This window comes from Sapajus apella, unplaced genomic scaffold, assembly GCF_009761245.1.
Source record: "Sapajus apella isolate SASKATOON/1434 unplaced genomic scaffold, GSC_monkey_1.0 scaffold52, whole genome shotgun sequence".
Classification (NCBI taxonomy): Eukaryota; Metazoa; Chordata; class Mammalia; order Primates; family Cebidae; genus Sapajus; species Sapajus apella.
Genome location: NW_022436992.1, coordinates 1,339,639 through 1,362,947, shown reverse-complemented (window position 1 = coordinate 1,362,947; position 23,309 = coordinate 1,339,639). Strand labels below are relative to the sequence as shown.

The 23,309-nt window shown below is 40.4% G+C and overlaps 1 long non-coding RNA gene across 1 annotated transcript; it reads left to right on the top strand.

Annotated features, from left to right (window-relative positions):
- The first annotated feature begins 5,480 nt into the window (after window positions 1–5,480).
- Window positions 5,481–7,200, top strand: LOC116527003. The gene is made up of 2 exons (XR_004258342.1): window positions 5,481–5,768; window positions 7,005–7,200. It is a non-coding gene; the product is annotated as an uncharacterized LOC116527003 (long non-coding RNA).
- Window positions 7,201–23,309: the final 16,109 nt, after the last annotated feature.

Sequence of the window (23,309 nt, the reverse complement as noted above, 5' to 3'; positions counted from 1 at the left end):
GAGCAGACAAACAAGTATGCTTTCCCTTTCTCAGAGGCTATATTTGGAACAAAATCCTGGGACCACCCACAGAGCTGGGGAATGGGGAAGACACATGCATGTGTTCTGTGTTGGCTCTTTCATCTTAATGGAAGAACGGTTTAAAAGAAACAACCACAACCTCGAGAAAGAGTGAGAGCAATGAATCATAACATTGCAGTGACACGAATTTAAGATTCAAAGGGTTGAGGAAGCACAACTGTCAAACAGCAGGATGAGCAATGCTGGGCTGAGAAGCCTTCATTTATGAATGAGTGAGCACACATTTACCAAGCAGCAGAACAGAAATGCACAAAGGAAGACCTTGGTTACGTATATTTCATTGCTCAGGGTTTGGGGGCAGGGTGTAAGAATCTCTGAACTAACTCCCACTATGGTCCCCCATAAGTGAATGCTCAATTTCCCTAGGGGGATCTGCTGTGGAAAGAAAGTCGACACTAATTCTTCTCTAGGGGAATGGTGTTACATTAGCCAACCTCTGGGAGACAGGGGATGCATCAGAATTAGGGAAGAACAATGAACAATAAATGTTAGGGGTCAGGACAGAGGTGGGAGCCACAAGAAAGACCAGTAGGTGAAAATCAAGGAGAAAAATGAAGAGAATGGGGAGGTCTGGCCTTTCTGTTTGTGCCTGCAGTGAATAATAACAAAAGAGTATTATGGAGATTGGGATAACACCATAGGAAGATGTGATTCCACGGCAATGTGACTGCAGTCAGGGGGAAGGGTAAAGGATTGGTGGGTGGGAGAAAATGGACACATGTGTTTCATTTCATCATAACTTAGATCTGCATAAACTTCCAAAAAAGTTAAGACAGCTTTCAAGAATAGAAATAAATTGTAGTGCAGCTGTTAAAATAGAAAAAAGAAAATTAAAACAGGAAGGAACAGGAAACAAATTGACTCAATGCCTAGGAAAATCTGGTTATTTTAACTAGGCATTGACTTTAGCTCTGACTTTCCTAGTAGCAGAGGGGAGAAAGAAGAAAATTTTAATAGCTGGCAGCCCAAGAAAAGAAAGCAGCATAATGAAATGAAACTTTAAAAGAAATTCAAAATAAAAAGAACTGAATCTGCCTATAGGAAGAGAGAGAATACCAAGTTGAAAGGGAAGGTCTGACTATGTGGAAGGCAGTGGGGAAAATTGCGTGTGGTTGTGTCTAGGACCACCTCATGTCTGCAGCTTGGGTCTTTTTTTCCTCCTGCAGCTGGCTCTCCGTGCACCCTTATTTCTCACCGTAGAACTTTCACCCACTGTCTCTCCCTTCCACCAGCCTGGCTGCTGGCTGCAGCATGATTTGCAGACCTCTTTACACTCCCTTTTCTGCTAGGCTCTATAAAAGCCCAGCCTCATTTTTACTTTCTGGCTTTTATTGCTTGTTACTCTGGGTGAGGTCACAGATATTGGGAAAATTTTGCATCTCCCACTGATATTGAAACATAAATCATTCCAGACTTCCGTCCTTAACTCCGCATACCATGGATAGCATAGAGCCCCTCTATACACTGTTTCATCCCTCCTTGTATCCCGTGGGTAGAACTCAGTCTGTCTCTCATCTTTGCCTTTCTCTGGGAGACTGTATGGGATCCCGATGTATGTATTACGACCCAGGGGGTGCCATCTGCAGCTGAACCATAAAGGTAAGGGTGTCACACCTTTCCCTCTCTTGGGTGGCCTCCTGAGCCACATTAACAAACTATTATTCTTGCCACAGTTTATTGTAACGCTTTTTACACTTTATTATGATCACTTATTTAGTCTGCCAACCTTTCTACTATTCCCATTCCCCCTCCCCAAATACCAGAAGCCCTAAGCTGAGAAGGCTGGACTGTGCCTGTCTAGTTTGCTGTGGCATCCTCAGCACTTAGCCTGGGCTTAGATTCCCAGGGCTTTTGGTAAGTAAATGACTGAAGGTCACAAAAGAAATAAAGAGAAATTAACTACGAAGCAATGAGGCAGGGCAGGACATCCCAATAGTGGTTCCCAAAGTGGAATGTGCCTGAGAGCATGCTGGGGAACTTGATAAACGCGCGGCACCTGGGCAGGGCCTCTCTCCTGTGGGTGGTCCTCAGACCACACTTGGAGAAATGCTGCACTCAAGCCTGCCTGGGCTCCTGGTGGGGGAAGCTTGAGAGAATAGTGGTGGATTGGGTCAGGCTTTCCATTCAGGTAAAATAAAAAAGCGACCTCTGGAAAGCCAAACTATGGAACAGATTAAAAAAAAGAAGAAGAAAAGAAAAGCAGGTAAGGCTGCCATTCATTACAAGCAAAGAGACCCTGGCTGCTTTCTCTTCTAAACAGCCACCAGAACTCCTACACTGAGGCCAAAACTTGAAGCACACCACGCACCCTGCTGGTATAAGTCCCTGGGTATCAGAGCAGGCTTGGAGAGGACCAAGATAAAGCCCCGTGCCATACTTTATTGAGAGCCCGGGGTGTACTTACCAGTTTCTGACTCAAATCTTCAGCTTTCTACTGTCACACATATGACAGCGGGAGACGGCAAATCTGTTTTCCTATTGTTCACATTCTTTGGAGTTTGAGGCATGTGATGGGTGGCCTGAAAGCACCATTTTCCCCAGGCTTTTTCTATCCCACACAACTTCTTCCTCACCACGCTCGCAACTGGTGGAAAGAGCACACATTGGAGAGACGCTCATTTTGGCCCTAGTCAGCCCCCGTCCTCCTCAACCTCTGAAGACCGCATTCCAAAACCCCCATCCTCAGCCTAACTAGCCAGGGAGTACCCGTGCTGGAGTCCTGTGGGATCTATAGGTGAGCACCCCACACTCCAGGCCTCGAATGCTGATGTTGTAAGTTCTCTTGTTGGCCTTTCCTCTCCTGGCCTCCCTATCCCAGGTATCTTTTGCTTTTTTTTTCCTCTCTCACTTCCAAGGTGCTGTGGTTTAAATGTGGCGTCTCCAAAATTCAGGTGTTGCCAATATGATAGTATCAAGTGGTAGGGCCTTTAAGAGGTGATTAGACCATGAGGGCTCCTTCCTCATTAATGATATTAAGGCGTTTATAAAAGAGGCTCACCCAGCGTTTTGCTGGCTGGCTGGTCCTTTCTCCTTTCACCAGGAGACAGGGCACTCTTCATCTCTGGAGGATTTGGCCCTCCCCAGACAACGAAAGTTGCCTGTGCCTTGATCGTGGATTTCCTAGACTACAGAACTGTGAGAAAACAAGTTCTGTTCTTTAGAAATTACCTGGTCTTGAGTATTCAGTTCCAGCAGCATGAATGGACTAAGGCACAAGGCTTTCTACTAAGCCCTATGTACACTCCACTACAAGGTAAGAAACCATTACTCACTTCTTCCCTGGGAGTTTACTCAACATCTTGTTGTACTGGAAATCTGACTAGGGTGGAGGCTGCCCATTCCCCACGTTACACAAAGCACAGGATCTGGTGAGGTCTGCATTCTATGAGTCCCTCATGGTTGCTTTAAAACCACTCTCCAACCTAGTATAAAAGCCCCATTTTTGTTGAGATGTGCACCATTTGGCTATGTACTGGTCTAGAGAAGCCCAGTTGCTTATCTTCTTTGTCCCAATACATATAGGCCACTGATTAGAAACAAAAATCACCCAAATGTGCAGACTGGTACTTCTACAAACCCCCATTCTCCAGTGCTGCTGCTGCCCCACAGTATTTTTAACCATTACTTGCTAGGTCTCTCATCCTCCCCATCTCACCCTTCAGTCATCCCCTTCATTCTCATTATTTCAAGTGTTTGCCAGATTGGTCAACCTACCTCCCTTCACTCTGAGTGGATGAAATTGGGTCCTACTGTTAAGGCTGACACAAGGCCCTGGGGTCTAGCAAGAGCCTTTCGAGCTCAGAAATCAGGAGATGCCTGGGTCTGAACTTGGCCCCTTCACATCTTGGCTGTGCAACTGTGGGGAATTTTTTCCCTTCTCTGTGTTTCAGCTTCCTTCTGTAAAGTGGGGATGATACCATATATTTTGTACTGCTTTTATGAGAATCAGATGAGTTAATGCATAGGAAAATAAAAACAGTCTAGCATGTGATACAAACTAAAGAATATTGCTTATCTCTATCAGCACTTCCAGGACTCCTTTTCTCCCAGGAATGTGGCCTTCCAAACACAGAACCCTCAAGGCAGAGGATAGAGATGGGCCTTATTTGAAACAAGGAAGCTCTATCAATTTCTGCACTTATCATGGGATCAGGCAATTGATATTTCAAGTCCAAGTCAAAGGAAATTTACATAAAAGTTTAGGTAGCTTATAACCTTCTACCCCATTGCCTAATCTCCTCCCAGTTTGGTCTTTTTCTATCATTCTAGCAACTTAGATCCTTTAAATTTGACATTTTGTGGCAAAAAGAACCTGCTTGTGAGCACTGGGAAATCCACCAGGTGGATCTAGGAGATTCTAATTTCTCCATGGCAACGAGAGTCCTTTCCCACTGCCCAGGAGATACCAATATTAGGCAAACATATTCAATTCACAAGAGATTATGTAAAATAAGCAAACAGCCATCCCAAAGACTTTATTCTAAAGGGCAGAGTGCTGTACTCCAAGGCAGATGTGAGCTGACTACTGCATGAGCTTCACCTCTAGATTCGAGTACCTTGCTAGCTCACCTTCATCCCAAGTACATTTGCATTGTATATAAATCTACCTACTATTGGTACGATCAAGTATCAGGCATCCTCTCCTACACACCCAAATGTCCTTTTCAGTGAAGTGCAATAAGTGCCACACAGTCCAACTTGGCTTCAGGGAAGACTAAAGTGACTCAGACCTAGGTGCCCGCACGTGGCAGCAGGGCTGGCTCTACCACATACACAAGCTGATGTTTCCACCGGCTGCCTGCACAGGACACTATAGGATATAACACCCAGAAAAAAACAAAAGCTGGCTCTCCAAAGAGAAGGAACACAAAGTGTCTGATACTGTAAAAGGTATCCCTAATCTTTTCATAATAATAAGTAAGAAAAAAATAGAATAAGAAAAATTGACTAATAGGAAATGGTTGTTTTCGAAATCCCTCCTTACCACCTTTCTTTTCATGTGAACTCAGAGGTTTTGCCATTGTGCCCTGCTTGCCAGCCACATGGAGCCACTTTCTTTCTTCCATCTTCTTAGGCCAGGTTTATTGCATCTTCCGATTTCTTGCTCACATCCTTTTGTTAGGTCACAGTTAACAGCATCAGAAGGTTCCAGGTAACAGTTATCTTCTCTGTCACCAGAAGATATGAATCCCATCAGTGAGACAGATTGGCAAATCTATACACTGGGTGCAGAGCCCAGAGATTTTGCTCCCTTAGGGTGCAGTAAGACAGAGCTGGAAGGAATGATCCTAATGGGAGTCTCACCTGCATTGTGGGTGATTAACTCAACCTGATTTGGGCAGGATTTTTCTAGCTTTTCAAGTGAAACCCCTCCGTTTCAGGCATACTGAATGTTTAGTCATCCTACTCCTGGGAATTTTATAGAAGCAACAGAAAACCACTGACATCCAGACCCCCTCTCCAGACATTATCTTTTAATTATGCTGGGTGGGGGTGAAAGATTAATGATGTCTAAAAGTTCCTGCAGGGGTTCTGATATTCAATGAAGGTTTAAAATTACACATGTAGGACATCATCAGTCAGCTTGATCAGGCCAGTGGCGAAGGAGTCTCTCAGGACATGATAAGAGATATTTCTGATAGATTTCCTGCCTGACCCCAATTCTCAGAGGCCTTTAGGATATGAGGGTATTTATGGTTTAATGCTCTACCTATCCCCAAAGCCATCTCCCCCAAAAAAGAGTTCAACAAGGAAATGAGAATATCCAATTAGATGAAATATCTAAAAATTATAACTGAGATATGTCTAACTTAGACGATTTCCCGGACAATTCAATGCGAGCAATTTCTAGGAGCTCATGTATCTGACACAGTATTACCTGTGTCCTCAAGAATCCAGTGCCAATGAAATAAAAATTCAAAGTGACAAGGCCATTACCCAAGCTTCGCTGGTGCTCAGTGGTGTGTCCCCTTTATTGCTGGCTGCAGCACACCCAGTCAGTCACATTCTCAGTTTATACAGATGTCTTTCAGTACGTGAAAAAGTAAATCCAGCAACCCTTGGCCAAATCCAGAGATGCTTTTCCAGGAGAAAAAAATGAAACTAAATAAAGAACAACTAAAACCAAACCAAACAAAGAAAATAAGAGCAGGAAATGCAAAACATTATTATACTTGAGCATTTCTCAAAAATTTATACTACAGCTTGAGACAATTTTCTTCCTCTAATTTTCAGCCCACCCTCTTAGACAGAAACCCAAAGGGAATGAGCATGAGGTGTCAGAAAGGGAATTTCATTTTGACATGCCTCCTCCAGAAAGCAGGAGCCCACTGGCATCTGTTTTATCCACTAACTAACCAAGACTAGAGTTTCTCAAGAGGGCATGGGATCAGCATAATAACTGAACACTCCTTGGCCTGGCATTGTCCTCTATGTCCTTCTGGCTGCTAGGAGGGGTCATGACAAGCCTGTTCAGACCCTGGGCCCCAGCCTTCTCTTTTTCTCAATAATAGACACCCATCCGCTTTCACCCAGCCAGGAGAAAGATTGACTGCAAAAAATTGATTGCTGTGAATAATGAGGCTAGAAAATCATTCAGGCAAGAGATGAAGACAGGTCATGTCAGATATATGAGCATTTAAATTTAATATAAAAAATACTTTAGCTCCCAATAATAAGTTGTTATTTAAAATAGCACAACTGCGAGAGCTCTGGTATTTATTACAAAATTTCATGGCTGTGTGTACCAGAGTAACTTGTAGAGTTAAAAAAATGTATGGATTCTGTAGCCACAACTCTACAGATTTCAAATCAATAATCTGGTGTTAGGACCCAAGAATCTCTGTCTTTCAAGCCTCCCCAGGTGATTTTTGTCTGCAGCCATGTCTGTGATCTTAACTATGTAATTCTTTTTACTCCATCAGGTGTGTCTTTGAGAAGATGAGAAGATCGCGGGCCTCTGTTCTAAACTGGCATGATTCTAAAGAAAAGGTGAGACTGCTGAGGTCTTCAGTCTTCAGATAAAAGATCAACTGAAGACTGGCTATTAACCATATTGTTTTTAATTTCTCCCATGTAGCTCTTTATTCATCTAATGAGCAACGTGGTCCTATCAGACAAGCCTCTGATAGCCTGCATCATCAGCCACAGTGCTTCATCTTTCAGGAGACCATATCATTGATCTTCCAAAGGGAGGCACCTTTAAAAGGGAAAGGGAAAACTTAATAATCACACGAAGCAACATATATAAACTAAGACTGTCTGGGGCAAATTAGGATGTGTTGATCTCATTAGAAGTGTCAGTCACCTCAGAACAGCCCCATATTCCTTGAATTTATTGATTAGTGACAAAATCTGTCTGAAATTTTATCCACCCCCATTCACTACTAAAGCTGTGCACATTCTGGCATTTGATTAAAAAGTTACGACCTTATATCTAACTCTATTTTTCTTCTAAATCCTCTTCATTATAGCAGTTTACTCATACTAAAAAATACACAGAATTACATTACAAAGAATACCCAACCCTATTAGGAATCTAACAGATATAAATAGGCCCCTTGTATCCCTTCCTTCTTTCCTATCCCTCCTTCTCTCATCAGAGAACCAATCATCATCCTGAATTGTTGCTGAATTTATCATTCTTGTGCATGTTTTTACTTTACCACATATGCATACATCCATAAATAATGCCTGGCATTATTATTTCTGTTTTAAAACCGCATGTGTTATTCTGCAATTTGCCTCTTCTCAATAACACTATTTTTTAAGATATGTATCTTTACTAACACATGTAACTCTGATTCAGTCAGTTTAAAAAGTCCTTTCTAATAGACCACAACTTATCCGTTCTCCCATTCGTGCATGTTTATGTTTCTCTATTTTTTTCCTGTTACAAACAGTGCTGCTATGAAAATTCTTCTATATATCTTATTTTGAAACATGTATGAGAATTTATGTAGGGTATATTTCCAGAAGTTGAATTTGAGGCTGTAGGTTTGTGCCTCTTCAACTTTAACAAGTCTTGCTAAATTTCTCTCTGAAGTGGTTATACCAGCTAACACTCTCAACATCTACGTAGAAGGGTTTCCTTATCTCCTAATCTTTGACAACACATGGTGTTGTCAGTTATTTTAATCTAGTCACAATCTGGTATATGACTTGGTATCCTGTCATCTGAAATCACATTTCTCTGTTATTAATGACATTAAACATTTTTCCCTGTATTTATTTCTTTTTAGCTGTGAGTTCCTCTTCTATGAGTTACCCATTTGTATTGTTTTCCCTTCCCCCCTACTCTTCCCTTTCCCCCTACTTTGTGAACATTGAAATTTGAATTTCATATAGTTTTCATGTATTAGAAAATATTCTTCTTCTTTCGATTTGTTTCAACCATTAAATTTGATTTTTGATTTGTTACAAAAATTTTGATTGGTTACAAAACCATTCTCAGCTCATGGGCTGTACAAAGACAGGCAGGCATAATTTGGCTCTGGGGCCATGGTTCGCCTACCGTGATAAATTCAGCAATAATTCAGGATGATAATTGGTTCTCTGATGAGAGAAGGAGGGTTAGAAAAGAAGGAAGGGATACAAGGGTTTTTTTGTGTGTTTGTTTCTTTCTACTAATTTGTGGTAGTTCTTTACAAATTCTAGATACAGTCTTTCATTGGTTATATACTTTGTAAATCTCCTGCCTCGTGGCTTGAATTTTAATTATGTTTGTGAAGTTTCCTGTTTAACATAAATGAGTTTTTATTTTAGAGGAGTCAGATTTATCAGTCCTTCCCCTTACAATTCATACTTTCTGTGTCTTATTTAAGAATCTTACCTGATTCTGAAACCAAAAAGATTTTCTTCTGAAAGTTTGACAATTGTATTCTTCATACTTTACTTCTCCTACGTTTCATTTTTATTGATGAAGTGAGTTAGGAATCTACTTTCATTTCTTATTTAGAGATAACTAGTTCCCCTAGTATCACGTATTGAGTAGTCTGTCGTTTCTTACACTATTATTTCATTCCATTGACCTATTTGTCTATCCCGGCACCATACAACAATCGTAATTAACATAGCTTCATGATGAGTTTTGAGATCTAGTAGATAAATCATCTTTTCTCTTTCTGAGAATTGTCCCAGTAATTATTGGTACTGCCCATTTTTATATGTAGTCCACTAAGAGGAAACAGGAGTGAAGGTGCCTCTACCAGTTCCTCCACATTAGGATTTCCTCATGTACTGCTTGTGATCAGTGATCGCTGACACACACACCCAGTGAAGGAGCCAATGTCAATTTATGTGATAAATATTTATAAAAATTCATTTCTGTCTTGCTTTTTATTGACTAATAATATTATAGAAAGCAGTTCTACTATTTTCTTCCCATACTTTAGTGGCTATATCTGTACTTCCCCAGAGTGCAAACCACATTTTGAAGACCTCTTGCCTAAATCAATGAGCTGCTTTTAAAATAATAGATTCCTCACCTAACCACATGACTGAATCAGAATTTCTGGAGGTGCAGCCTAAAAATTTGTATTTCTAACAAGTACCCTGGGTAATTCTGTTGTATTTCTATGGTTGGGAGCCACAGAAATGATTTAGCTTTCCAAAATGGTTATCCTGGGGTGACATCAGATTTTTCTGGCCTCCAGGTGGCGCCCAAGCTTCTTCCTCCCCATCTGTCACTTCCTCCTTCCTGATTTCCGTGAAGGGCAAAGGTAGGCGCACCATGGCCCCCAGAGCCAAATCATACCTGCCTGTCTTTGTACAGCCCATTAGGTGACAATGGTTTGGTAACAAACCAAAAATTAAATCAAATGGTTAAACAAATCAAAAGAAGAATAATATTTTCTAATACATAAAAATTATATGAAATTCAAATTTCAATGTCGTAAAGTTGTCTTAGAACACAGCCATGCCTATTCATTTATGTATCCACTGTTCATGCTTTAACACTACAGTGACAGAGCTGAGTGAATGCCATAGAGCTTGAATGGTCTGCAAAGCCTGCAATATTTATTATCTGGACCTTTCTAGAAATAGTTTACCAACCCTTGGTCTAGGGTGGTCAGCAAGGATCTTATTGGCCTATGGAGCAAGAGATGGTGCTTGCACGGAGGCCCTGAGTCTGAGCAGTGAGTTTGCTCCTGTGGCTCTCTGGCACCTTCTTCTCAGTTTCTCTAACAAAGTTCTTACAGCTCTGAGGACCTGGCTTCAGAGCTACTTTAAAATCTTTACAGGACCTAGCCTCTCCTACTTTTACTACATCAAACTTTACTAAAATATACTACATTGCTAATAAAGGTAATTTATACGTAATTGTAAAAGTTGAGTTGAAGGGCAGTTTTCTAGTTGACGGAATGCTACATTTTGTAGACATTTAAATGAAAGATGTACTTATTTAGGGAAGTTTCTAAATTCTGGATCTCTTCTCGGTTAGAGATCCAGAATCAAGGACTCAGGAAGCAGACACTTGGATTCCAATCTGGACCCTATCATTTACTAGCAAATTAACTATTCCATGGCTCGGTTTTTTCACCTATAATGTGAAGATGGAAATAACAGTACTACAGGAATGCTGAAGAGCAAATAAGTCAGTCTGAGGAAAGCTCTCAGAATAGAGCCTAGGATATAGCAAGTACCACATGAGCATTTGCCAATATTACTACTTTTATTTGTAGTTTTCATTTCATATGTTAGACCCTATCTAATTTTTGGTTTAGTTCTTAAGCACTTTCTTTAAATAAGACCATGAAAAGTCCATTTGTGCTGCTGTGTCTGTGGCACCTAGCAGCTTGGACAACCTCTGGGAGCAGTGATTCCCCCTGCTATTCTGAAGGTGTGTTTTCCATTGGCTTACTCTTTGTTTGGCTCACCTTTATTCACCATCAATGAAGCATGACACCTAATGGTTGAATTAGAGCTAAATCACTTGGGGAAATGGACTAGGAAAGCCACTGTCTTGTTTTTGTTTAAAACTTTAGTTTGGAACTTCCTGAAGTCATCAGAAGACCATGTTAAAGAAGTCATATGACTGAAGCAGAAAAGAACCTGTGTTTGCTCAGCCCCTTCTTTATACTGAATGTGGGGTTCCATAGGTTGTGTAGGTTCAGAATCCTGGGTTCCAGTTCAGATGTTATCAGTCAAAATATTTATTCATAGGATGTATTCTATAGCAAAATAAGTTGATTAATCACCTCCCTCTTTGAAGGTAGAAATCTTTTATATCTCATTAGCTTAACTGCTCAAGATGGAGATCCTGAGTTTTTCACTAGACGTTACATTCTCAGACTGGGCTATATATTAATCTCTTTCTATAATCCAGGCAGTCTGGAGCAAAGAGAACTTCGTAATGATCCCCAAGAGTTTATTTACTATGATCTATTTTCCTTTTCTGTTTGTTATCTTAGGTAGATTTCAAGTCACTAATAACCCTCCTTTGAAAGGGTCAACTTCTTTTCTGTTCCTACTAGCTGTTTTAATCACTGATTTACCTGTTCCCTGTAGACTTGACCCTCTATGTCAGGATAAAGTCTAAACTAAGCATACAGTCTATTCAATGTGTACCCAGCTTGCCTCTCCACATAGTTTCTTCTGCATCCCATTATCATGCCAATCAATAACCTTTGGCATGATTTTACATCAAACATTTTCAAGTTCTTGAATTTTTTTTTATTATTATACTTTAAGTTCTGGTTACACGTGCAGATCTTGCAGGACTGTTACATAGGCATACACATGCCATGGTGGTTTGCTGCCTCCATGCCCCCGTCACCTACATTAGATATTTCTCCTAATGTTACTCCTCCCCAATATCCCTACCCTCTGCTATCCCCCCCAACCCCCACCCCTTAACCAGACCCCCGTGTGTGATGTTCCCTTCCCTGTGTCGATATGTCCTCATTGTTCAACACCCACTTATGAGTGAGAACATGTGGTGTTTGGTTTTCTGTTCTTGTGTCAGTTTGCTGAGAATGACAGTTTTCAGATTCATCTATGTCCCTGCAAAGGACATGAGCTCATCCTTTTTTATGGCTGCATAGTATTCCATGGTATATATGTGCCACATTTTCTTTATCCAGTCCATCCTTGATGGGCATTTGGGTTGGTTCCGAGTCTTTGCTATCGTAAACAGTGCCACAATGAACATGTGTGCATGTGTCTTTATAATAGAACAATGTATAATCCTTTGAGTATATACCCAGTAATGGGATTGCTGGGTCAAGTGGTATTTCTAGTTATAGATCCTTGAGGAATTGCCACATTGTCTTCCACAATGATTGAACTAATTTACACTCCCACCAACAGTGTAAAAGCATCCTTATTTCTCCATATCCTCTCCAGCATCTGTTGTCTCCAGATTTTTTAATGATTGCCATTCTAACTGGCATGAGATGGTATCTTAATGTGGTTTTAATTTGCATTTCTCTTATGACCAGTGATGATGAGCATTTTTTCATGTGTTTGTTGGCTGCATAAATGTCTTCTTTTGAAAAGTATCTGTTCATGTCCTTCACCCACTTTTTGATGGGGTTGTATGTTTTTTGCTTGTAAATTTGTTCTAGTTCTTTGTAGATTCTGAATATTAACCCTTTGTCAGATGGGTATCTTGCAAAATTTTTTTCCCATTCTGTTGTTTGCCAGTTCATTCTAATGATTATTTCTTTTGCTGTGCAGAAGCTCTTAAGTTTAATTAGATCCCATTTGTCTATTTAGGCTTTTGTTGCCATTGCTTTTGGTGTTTTAGTCATGAAGTCCTTGCCTATGCCTATGTCCTGAATGTTATTGCCTAGGTTTTCTTCCAGGGTTTTTATGGTGTTAGGTCTTATGTTTAAATCTTTAATCCATCTGGAGTTAATTTTTGCGTAAGGTCTAAGGAAGAGGTCCAGATTTGTGCTGGAAACCCCCGGTGCTGGCTGAAACGGCCACCAGTGTTGTGCTGGAAGCCCATGGTGCTTGTTATCCCGTGGGAATCTCCTGGTCTATGGGCTGTAAAGACCCTGGGAGAAGCACAGTATCTGAACCAGAGTGCTGGAATGGCTGGAAAGTCCCCGGTGGCCTCCATTGGGTTGGAAGGGGGGGTCCTCTGGCTCGCTGCACTTCCTGTGTGAGGCAGCACCCCACCCTGCCTTGGTTTGCCCTCTTTGGGCTACACCCACTCTCCAACCAGTCCCATTGAGATGAACCCGGTACCTCGGTTGAAGATGTGGAGATCATTCACCTTCTGTATCACTCTCACTGGGAACTGTGCTCCAGAGCTGCTCCTATTTGGCCGCCTTGGCAGAAGTCCCTGAAATCTTTTTTTTTTTTTTTTTTCATATTTCAAGTTCAAGATGAGAACTTGAAATTTGTGTGTGTGTGTGTGTGTGTGTACATTTGAGCATGACTGTGTATTGAATGTTATTTTTGTATGCAGATAAGAGACCTCCCTCTACTGGGCAGACACACAACTGCTGCCGATACTTAGAATGAAGAAAACTAGTTTTTACATTCTATATTGAGAAAAGGTAATTTACATCTTCAGTTATTTAAGTGGCTTTATAATACAGCTTATCTTGCCGTAGAATGTGTTGTCACAAAGTCTCTGCCTTTTCTCTGTTTTCCTTCATCTTTTGACAAAGCAGTTGGTTGGATAAGTGTTCGTGGCACATCATGTTAATAACCAACACAACACCAGGCTATTGTCAGCTTTTTCATTACATTGATGTGAAAAACTGGTGCAAAGCCAGCAGGCAAGGCTATAGTGCCCTTAACTTGGTCACCTAATGGAGAAGTTTATTCTAAAGCCAATTCAATTGTAGTTCAGGCTATGCATGGGTTCCACACAGATAGGTGCTAATTTCTGTTGCTTCCTAATGCAGGGTTGCCATTCTAATGCCTTGCCTGAGAAATTCTGTAGCCTTTCTACCTTTCTATAGCTTGCTTTCCTTTCCTCTGGTTTTTTAAATCCATAAATCAGATGTTGGCCATATAGGGGAAATGAATGTTCGTGGGTTGAAAGATAGGAAAAAGCAGGGTATATTATGACCGTTTTCTATTCAGAGTAACTGGAATAATGGGATGCAGTAGAAACTGTGCTGAAGAGGTGAGCTGGGTACACACTGGATACGTTTTATGCTGTGTCTAGACTTTATCCTGACATAAAGGGTCATAATCTTAAAAGCCTGCAGGGAACAGGTAGATCTGTAAGTGGAAAGCTGGTGGGAACAGAAGAGAAGTTGACCCACTTAAAGGAGGCAACCACAGTTTTACTCAGCCAATGGTTGCCATGTGTGAATGCTTTTTTTTCCCCTAAGTAAATCTGTACTTTTAAATTTTGGCAATAAATTTTTAAATCCCTCAGTTTAAGCTACCTTGCGAGACAAGTTGTTAGTAAGCTCTTGGAACAGACATGTGGTGAGGGGTTAAACTAGGGTTTGGTCAATGAAAACTAATTAATTTATGCTGTTTTATCCCTGGAGTCATGATTACCTGATTAGTTTCTTTTATAGCAAATTTTCAAAATGATATAGGATTGAGTTTGTAGCCTGTCAAAAGACTCTTCAGTCTTTTCTCAATATGTCATGCTTAACCCTTAGATGTAAATCTAGTGTTGATGGCAGATTTATGTTTTTTGTCTGTCTGTGGTCCAGTGACAACTCACAGTAGATATTTAGTACGTGTTTATTGAAAAAAATTAATAAACATTAATTTATTGATAAACAAGAATGTTTTACTTTTTCTCACACACCCAAAAAATATAATCTCTTAAGAGAAAATCCTAGGCCCTACCAAATTGTTGATGGATGACTTTATTACAGAGCTATAGAATATAAACAAGTCAGCTCATGGTTGACCTGATTGTGTACCAAGACAGGGTACTGAAACCTATTGTTTTTATGTGACTGAAAGGAGTAGATCCTGAAAAGAATTCTCAGTATGGGCTACCTCTGCAAGCCCTTAAGGAATAGAATCTTAGTATTAGGGTACTAAATAATAGAGTACTTAGTACTAAAAGTACAAAATAGGGCAAAGCTTCCAGGGAAGGTTAAGAGAGATTTTCCTTCAGAAAAGAAGGTTCCATTGCTAGAACAGAGCTACTTGCAGGGACCCTTTCTTCAATCACCCATTTAACATTCATTAATGAAGAAACTACTCCCTATTGGGCTCTGAGGATATAGCAGTGGTCAAGACATTGCCCTAGCCCTTGTAAGCAGATAGTCAACAACACAGATGACAGTGACAGATGCCATGGAAAGGAAGATGCAGGGTACCTTGGATCTCTTAAAAGAACATCTAAACCACCCTGATGAGTTGGAGGTCCCTGAAGGTGTTTTGTGAAAACAATGCCTGTGGTAAGAATTATAGGATGAGTGGTAGTAATTCCAGGGAGTTACTTTTTTTGGAGGGTGAAGTTGGTATGGGCAGCAGAGTGGACCAAGAAGAAGGAAGAGTATACTCAAAGCCCAGGAGGCAAGAGTGAGCTTAGTGTGTCCCCAGAAGGGAAGGACATTTATTCTAGCTGAAGTTTAGAGTTTAAAAGGAAAGTGGTAATATCTGAGTCTGGAGCCATAATTAGAGGATAGATCCTGCAGGGTTTTGTAAACCACGTTAAGAACTTTCGATTCCATTATAAGAACAAAGAGAAACCATAGAATTTTAATCAAGAAGCTTATCAAGGGACTCACTGGATCACACTTAACATTTTAGAAAGGTTGCTTTGTGATAATGAGAATATTTAAATTGGAAAAGCTTGAAGCAGAGAGATCAATTAGGAGCTTGTTGCAGTATTCCAGGAGAGAGCTGACAGTGGCTGGAAATAGGAGACTGGCAGTGTGGCTAAAGAGAACTTCATAGATGTGAAGGGTTCTTAAGAGATAAGAGTCCACATCCCCTCTTGCCTACACACAGCCCTCAGGAATTGATTAGATGCTGCGGTGGCAGTGGTGGATGAAGAGGAAATCAGGTATGAAGCTTACATGTGAGCGACACTGGGACCCTAGAGATAAGAAATGCATAAGGAGATGTGGAAGATGGTTTTGGATGTTGAGTTTAGATATTTTTGGTACTTCTAAATGGAAGTATCCAATATGCAGTCTATCTTAAATTAGGAGAGCAATCTGTCCTAGAGATACAGATATTGGAGACATCAGTATTTTGATGATAATTGAAGCTATCTGAGTGGATAGACAAAGTATTTGAGCAGATGCTCTCTCATCTATAGATTACCTTTCAAGGTAGACAGGTAGCAAAAATGTGGGCTAACGTGAAGGACATAAAGTACGTACCTTTGTGTAAAATGATAAAACATTTTGTTAAAATATAAATATATTCACATGAAATCTTTAATATAAAAATATGGTTTTTACACCTTAGGTCCGGTGACTAGAGTTCTACATGGTCTTTATTACTTAGGTCATACTTAGAATGCATTATCTGTGATTTCCAGTTTTTATTTCTGTAAAGTAGAATGAGAAACAAAAGTTGTTTGCCAAAAAAAAAAAAAATCTGAATACATATTCCATCTAGATGTTTACTTTTCCTTTTGGTCATTCAAAACTCTCTCACTCAACGTAATTCATTTTTTAAAAGTAATTTGTCTTTATTAAGTCTTTCTAAAGCACTCAACTATTTTTTTTGCAATCACATTTTTTCAGATTGTGGAATATTTAAGTACAGTGCATATGAAATAACAGTAGAATTGAATGAGGAACAAATATTCTTGGTAATTAAATATACAATTCATCTGGTGGGTTCCAAGGGCCAGGGTGTTCTATAGAGTAAACAAACAGCTGCAGCATGGGTCAGGATTATTACAGAGAGGATAAAAATATTGGCTTAGCTGCTGATTAGCTGAGGCTGTTTAAAAGAACTCCTACTATAAAGCAAATTTTATGAATATACATGTAATGATATTTCCTTTTAAATCCTAAATTCTGTTTTGCAAAATCAAGCTTTAAAATAAAACATACTTACGTCTCAGTTTATCAGAATTACTGTTCTTGTCTTTTTACTTATTCCAGGAGCAGTAAGGCATGTATAAGCCTATTTTTCTCCTTTTTCAAATGAAAAATAGAATTCCATTAAAGTGGGACTCTTAATAAGTTACACCAAGCCTTTGTGACTGAGAGCAAATCTCATTGCCTAGATGTGGGGATGAGGTGTTAGATTTGGTCCACCGTGAGTCTATGCCCAACCCAGGTGCATCATCTGACCAGGAGTACAGAGTCGTATGAGAACAGGGCAGCTGCTACTGAAACCATAAGAATGAAGAAAGAGAAGAGTTTGAGATGGAAAAACAATGTATTTCTTACCTACTTTCCCATGAACCTGCTCCTCATCAAACCTCTTTCCAGACCAACCAGTCTAAAAGGTGTGGTTTCCCCCGAATTCATAAACTCTTGAAGCTGTGCTGCAAACTGGATTTTGTAGGAGCAATTGCGCCTCTTCATTTGTCTGAGTGGTAACTGGCATGGGGTAATGACTGCTTGTGGGAAAGGGGGCCAGTCCATTTGCCTTTGCGGAACTGGCCCTGCTCCCTCAGACTTGCTTAGGTGTCCTTAGCAATGACTTGGACTCAAACAGAAAAATCAAAGAGGTAGTTCAAACCTAATCTGGGGCAGACATTTTGCTTGCAAGCCATGTTCTGATCTCTCATTTCTCTTTTCTTTCCTTGAAAGAGAAAAGGCGTCTTTTTCTTGCTTTCCCACCTTTTTATTTGTTTTCCCATCTAAAATACCTTTGTAATCAGTGATATATTGCCTTTACAGTACATTCATTCTAGCCATTGCACAATAATGGCTGTGATTTACCAAGGTTAGAAGCCAGGCTTCTACTCAGTTTTATCTGTCACCCAGATTTTACATGCGTCAAACAGAGCTGCCTCTGCTGAAATCCCTAAAGCTAACAGAACAGAAAACAAAAAGCAAAACCATTGTTGATCTCATCCTTGGAGGTGCCTTGGCCTTTGTTTTTGGGGAAGGGGGAAGATGAGGGAAGAGCATAACCTCAGGCATGAGTAGAGCAGGTGGGAGTCAGAGCCCCCTAGCTCCTTCCCAGACAGTGCTCCCGTGATCTCTACCATATACACGGCCTCCACTGAGATTTTATTTGAAGAAAGAATTCCAATGCTGAAAAGAAAAAAATCCTGCAATCACTGCCCTGGTCAAACAGAGAGATATAAAATTTTTACCCCCTTATATGTGCCAGTGGTTAGTCTTACTCCTGTTTCATCTGTTTTGTTTTTATTTTGAGAACTTTTCTTATTTGAAAGCTATTTATCCAGGATATGCCTTCTGCATAATCAAGTTACCTCTTTTTAGTGTATTCAGGGAGAATTTTTAAAATTTTTAAGCTTTTAAAAACTTAAATAATTGATGTTCCTTGCAGAAGAAAATTATAAAATGCATAAAAAAGAGGTAACTAAAAATCAACCTGTAATTCTACCACCAGAGACAAATATTTTTAATTCAACACTGTATCCTATTATTGTCCCTATAATATGTATCGAACATTTATCCACTTTATTCTTTTCTACTTCCTCTACCTTAGTAAGTCTCTAAACTGGTCTCCCTTTTCCACTCTTGTCCTTTGCCAGCCTATTTGCCTTCCAGTAGCTAGATTAGTCTGTGAAAAATAGAAGTTTACTTAATCACTTCCCTGGTTAGAACCTCTCAATGTCTCCAATGGACAAGTAAAGCACCCTTTCTATCAGACACAGGAGCTGCTTGCTCTGGCACTGGGAACTTCTTTTGCCATGTGTTTACCATCTAGGTTCTCTTTGAGGTTATATCAGCCCCCAGGGGTTCCTTCTGTATAACACATCTGAGAAATTCCTCCAGGTGTCTAGCATGTGTTGGTACTCATCCCTGGGTTCCAGTGTTAATACAGCTAATTTCCTCTTTGGTTATTTCAGTAAGTGTGTGAGAAACTAGAGAAACTAGGTACACAGAAACGTGTTGCCGTTTTTCTCTTTAACGAAAAGCTCTTTCCGACTCAACAGTCAGCTGTGCTGTTTGTGCAGTGCCGGCTGCATCTAGAAGACATGGTGGTGATGGTTTAGAATAAACAGATTTGGTCACATCAGGTGCCTGCTAGCCAGGAAGGGCTACCTTTAACAGTTGCAGAGCAGGCAGGGTGTGGTGGCTCATGCTTGCAATCTTAGCACTTTGGGAGGCCAAAGTGGCTGGTCATAAGGTCAGGAGATCGAGACCATTCTGGCAAACATGGTGAAACTCGATCTCTACTAAAATACCAAAAATTAGCCAGGGGTGGTGGCATGTGCCTGTAATCCCAGCTACTTGGGAGGCTGAGGCAGGAGAATTGCTTGAACCCAGGAGGCAGAGGTTGCAATGAGCCAAGATTGTGCCATTGCACTCCAGCCTAGAGACAGATTGAGACTCTGTCTAAAAAAAAAAAAACAAAAACAAAAAAAAGTTGCAGAGCAATATCATCACTTTCATTGGATGCCATTTACTTCAGCCACACTGATCACCAACTGTGTGTCTTATATGATTCCTCCATAGCAAACTAAATGACACTGTCAAAGTTGAGACTGGAAGCCTGTGATCCATGGGAGGTACATCTCCATCTTACAGCATACAAGGTAGGTAATATGCTGGAGCTGAATATGTTAGAGTCCACTGGTATCTTCACTATCTTATAAGAGACTGGAACTTGCTTGCAGGATAGACCCCAGGGGATCATCATCTCTGCTGCTTCTGTGGTTGCTGCCATGTTTGTGGTGACAGTGAGTCATAAGACATATGATCATTCCTTCAGTATTGGCAGCAGTGCCTCCTGTACCAGCAAACTCATGGCCACCCTGGCCAAGGTCACCATGACAACATTGGTATTGTGGAGAGATTGGTGACCGCAGTCCATGCTATTACTGCCATACAAAAAGATTTAGACAGCTCCTATGGAAAATTGGCATGATGGCTGGGGTTCCACCCAGGACATCCTCTCTACATTCCCTGGCACTGTCCAGGCTGTGGGAGGGTCATCCCTGAGCTGAACAGAAAGTTCACTGACATGGCCTTCCACGTTCCCACCCAATATGTGAGATCTGACTTGACCATTGGAGAAAGATGAAAAATGTAACAACATCAAAAAAGTGATGAGAAGGCATCAGAGTGACCTCACAGGGGTATCCCAGGCTGCAATGAATTTTTGTAGTGATATCTGTCCCTCCACCTTTGATGCAGGGTCTTTCATTGTCCTTACAACTACTTGGTCAGACTTTTTTTCTGGTCTAATGATAAACTTGGCTATAGCATATGTGAGGTGAACTTCATAGGCCATGTGGCCATAAGGAGTAAGCACTCTGGACCATCAGCCCCAGCCATAGCACATGAAGAGAAAAGTTCTTGGTATCTGGGGAGTCACTGGTGGCTACGGACTGAATTGTGTCTCCCTCACACCCCAATTTAGATGAAGTCCTAGCTCCCAATGTAATGGTATTTGGATATGTGGCCTTTAGGAAGTAATCAGGGTTAAGATGAGGTGATGAGGATGGGGCCTTCATGATGGGATCAGTGCCCTTATATGAAAAGATGTCAGAGATCTTTCTCTTTCTTCCCACCATTAAGAACAAAGTGAGAAGGCAGCCTCCTGCAAGTCAAAAGGTAGGTCCTTACTAGACAGTGAATCTGCCAGCACCTTGATCTTGGACTTCCCAGCCTCCAAAACTGTAAAAAATATTGAGACCATCCTGACCAACATGGTAAAACCCCATATCTACCGAAAATACAAAAATTAGCTGGGAATGGTGGCACGTGACTGTAGTCCCAGATACTTGGAAAGCTGAGGCAGAAGAATCACTTGAACCCGGGAGGCAGAGGTTGAAGTGAGCTGAGATCATGCCACTGCACTCCAGCCTGGCAACAAGAGCGAGACTCCGTCGCAATATATATATATGTATGTATATGTGTGTGTATATATATATATATGTGTGTGTGTATATATATATATATATATATATATGTATGTATATGTATATATTTCAGGTGTTTAAACCATCCAGTGTATGGTATTTTGTTATGGCAGGTGGAGATGACTAAGATATTGGCCCAACTTTAATTCTTAAAATACTGAGATTCTCTCATTCTTGACACAATTTCCACGTCAGGTCACTTGAAGAAGCAGAGGAGCTTAGAGAGACCTACCTTGTTATGGATCATCAGTCACATCAGAAAAGTCTATTGTGTACTTCTCACACACTCACACAAAAAAGTTAGTGAACTAAAACAATAATGAATACCAAAGCAAAACAACAAAAAAGAAACCCCTTAAACAGAGTACACCCAAGCTGTTCAAACCAGAAAACAAAGCACAACACCAACAAAAAAGAAAGGAAAGGAGAGAAAAAAGCAAGGAGGGAGTGGAGGGAAGAGGATAAAGAAGGAGAAGAGATGGAAAGGGAGGGAAAGGGAGAAGGGAGGTGGAGGTAGGTTATAGCATAAATTCCCTGGCTTCAATCTCTCATTTGGGTGCAAATGAGATTTTCAGAGTAAAGTGGATATCTATGGCTTGGGCCCTGGTGGGAGACTTTATAATAGAGAGTTAAGGAGCCAAGTCAGACCTTAAGCTTCTTCCTTTTCTAATTGCTTCTATAAGTTCATGGTTCTAATCTACCTGACAGTACTAAACAAATTCTTTAATAAATAACTTGTCTTGGGGTCAGTCTCCCCTCATACTTCATATGCATAATTTTTGCATGAATATGTTGAAGTCAGAACATTTGTATAGCAATATATAGTTACAACTAATTTTTACGTATATTATCCCATCTAATTCCAATGTTTCTACTCAAATCCAAACTAGCCCCATCTCAGGAAACTTGTCTTGGGGATCTAACCCCAACATTTCAACACTTTGCATTGAAATGCTGGAGCGAGTCATCTTTGAGCTTTCCTTTTCTTTCTGTGCTGCAAGACCCCATTCTCCTCAGCCTGTCCTGTGATCTTTATCTGACAAGCTGCTCACTCGACGTGGGCACAGTGGTTGCTAAATAAGTATTTGTTGAATGAATGAGTGAATGAATACATCTGCATTTCAATCAATAGTTCAATGCATTTTTTTTCCTTTTTGTGGCCTCTTTGTGACTTCTCCTATAGTTTCACTCTCTTTGTCCATATGTCCTCATATCCTGCTTGTTTATGTTCAAATTGCAGCAGCAATGAATTACCCGCTGAACATGCAAAACATCTTCCCTCTTTCGAATTTGTATTCAAGCTCTTCTCTCTGCCTGGAAAGCCTTCTTTACTCACACCTTTGTCTATCAAATGAACTCCACTCATCTATCATTGCCAGTCTAAATAGTATGTCTACACTGTAAATTTCCTGGAACTTCAGATCCATTGAATGAGAATCTCTGAAACAGAGCCTGGGGATCTTTATTTTTTTTTAACAAGGACCTCAGGTGCAACCTTCTGCATTCCTTTGGGTGGCTTTGGGAAATTGTTGCTTAGACTACATTGGTTCTTAAGTCAAGGAATGCATTTTACTCAGCATTGCATCCTAAGCCTAGCACAGTGTTTGTTTGTCTATAAGAGGCATTTGATACATGCTTATTGCCCCAAACTGGATTGATTGTAACTTCATGCCTGCATCTCTCAAATTCTTGGATTTACAATGGAAAATGCAGTATATAAAAGAGAAAAGAATGCTAATAGAGGAATTTTTACCATCAGTTCAAGAGATGTTTGAGGGCTGAGCAAATTTCCTAATGATTGTGTATAAAAAGCTAAATAAGGCTCTTTCCTAAAGAAAGTTGTTTCTCCTAAACTTACTGGAAGCTTACACCCTGACTTTGATTGCAGGTTATATGAACTGGCTAGGAGACTCATGTCTGTGCACTGAAGTTCTTTGCATCCATTTGTGTTGGTTACCAGGATATTGAGTCCCACTAAGTGTTAAATTGATCACTGGAGGGAATGATGACTATTGCTGCTGATCGGGTTATAAAAAGCATCAGGGCATCTGAAGGCAAGTTATCTCTTGCCACACTTCAGATAATTTAAACTAAAAGCTTTCAGTAGTTCATCTTTTTTTCTGTTCAAAAGCAACTAAATTTCATTATCAATAGAAAGAATTTATTTCTCTAATAAAATGAAACAATACAAGAGAAAGGTTGAGAGTTTTGGCAACTTCGAAGACCTCCTTATCAGAATAGCTCAAAAGCACTTTAAGAATATTAGCTATTGGCCGGGCGTGGTGGCTCATGCCTGTAATCCCAGCACTTTGGG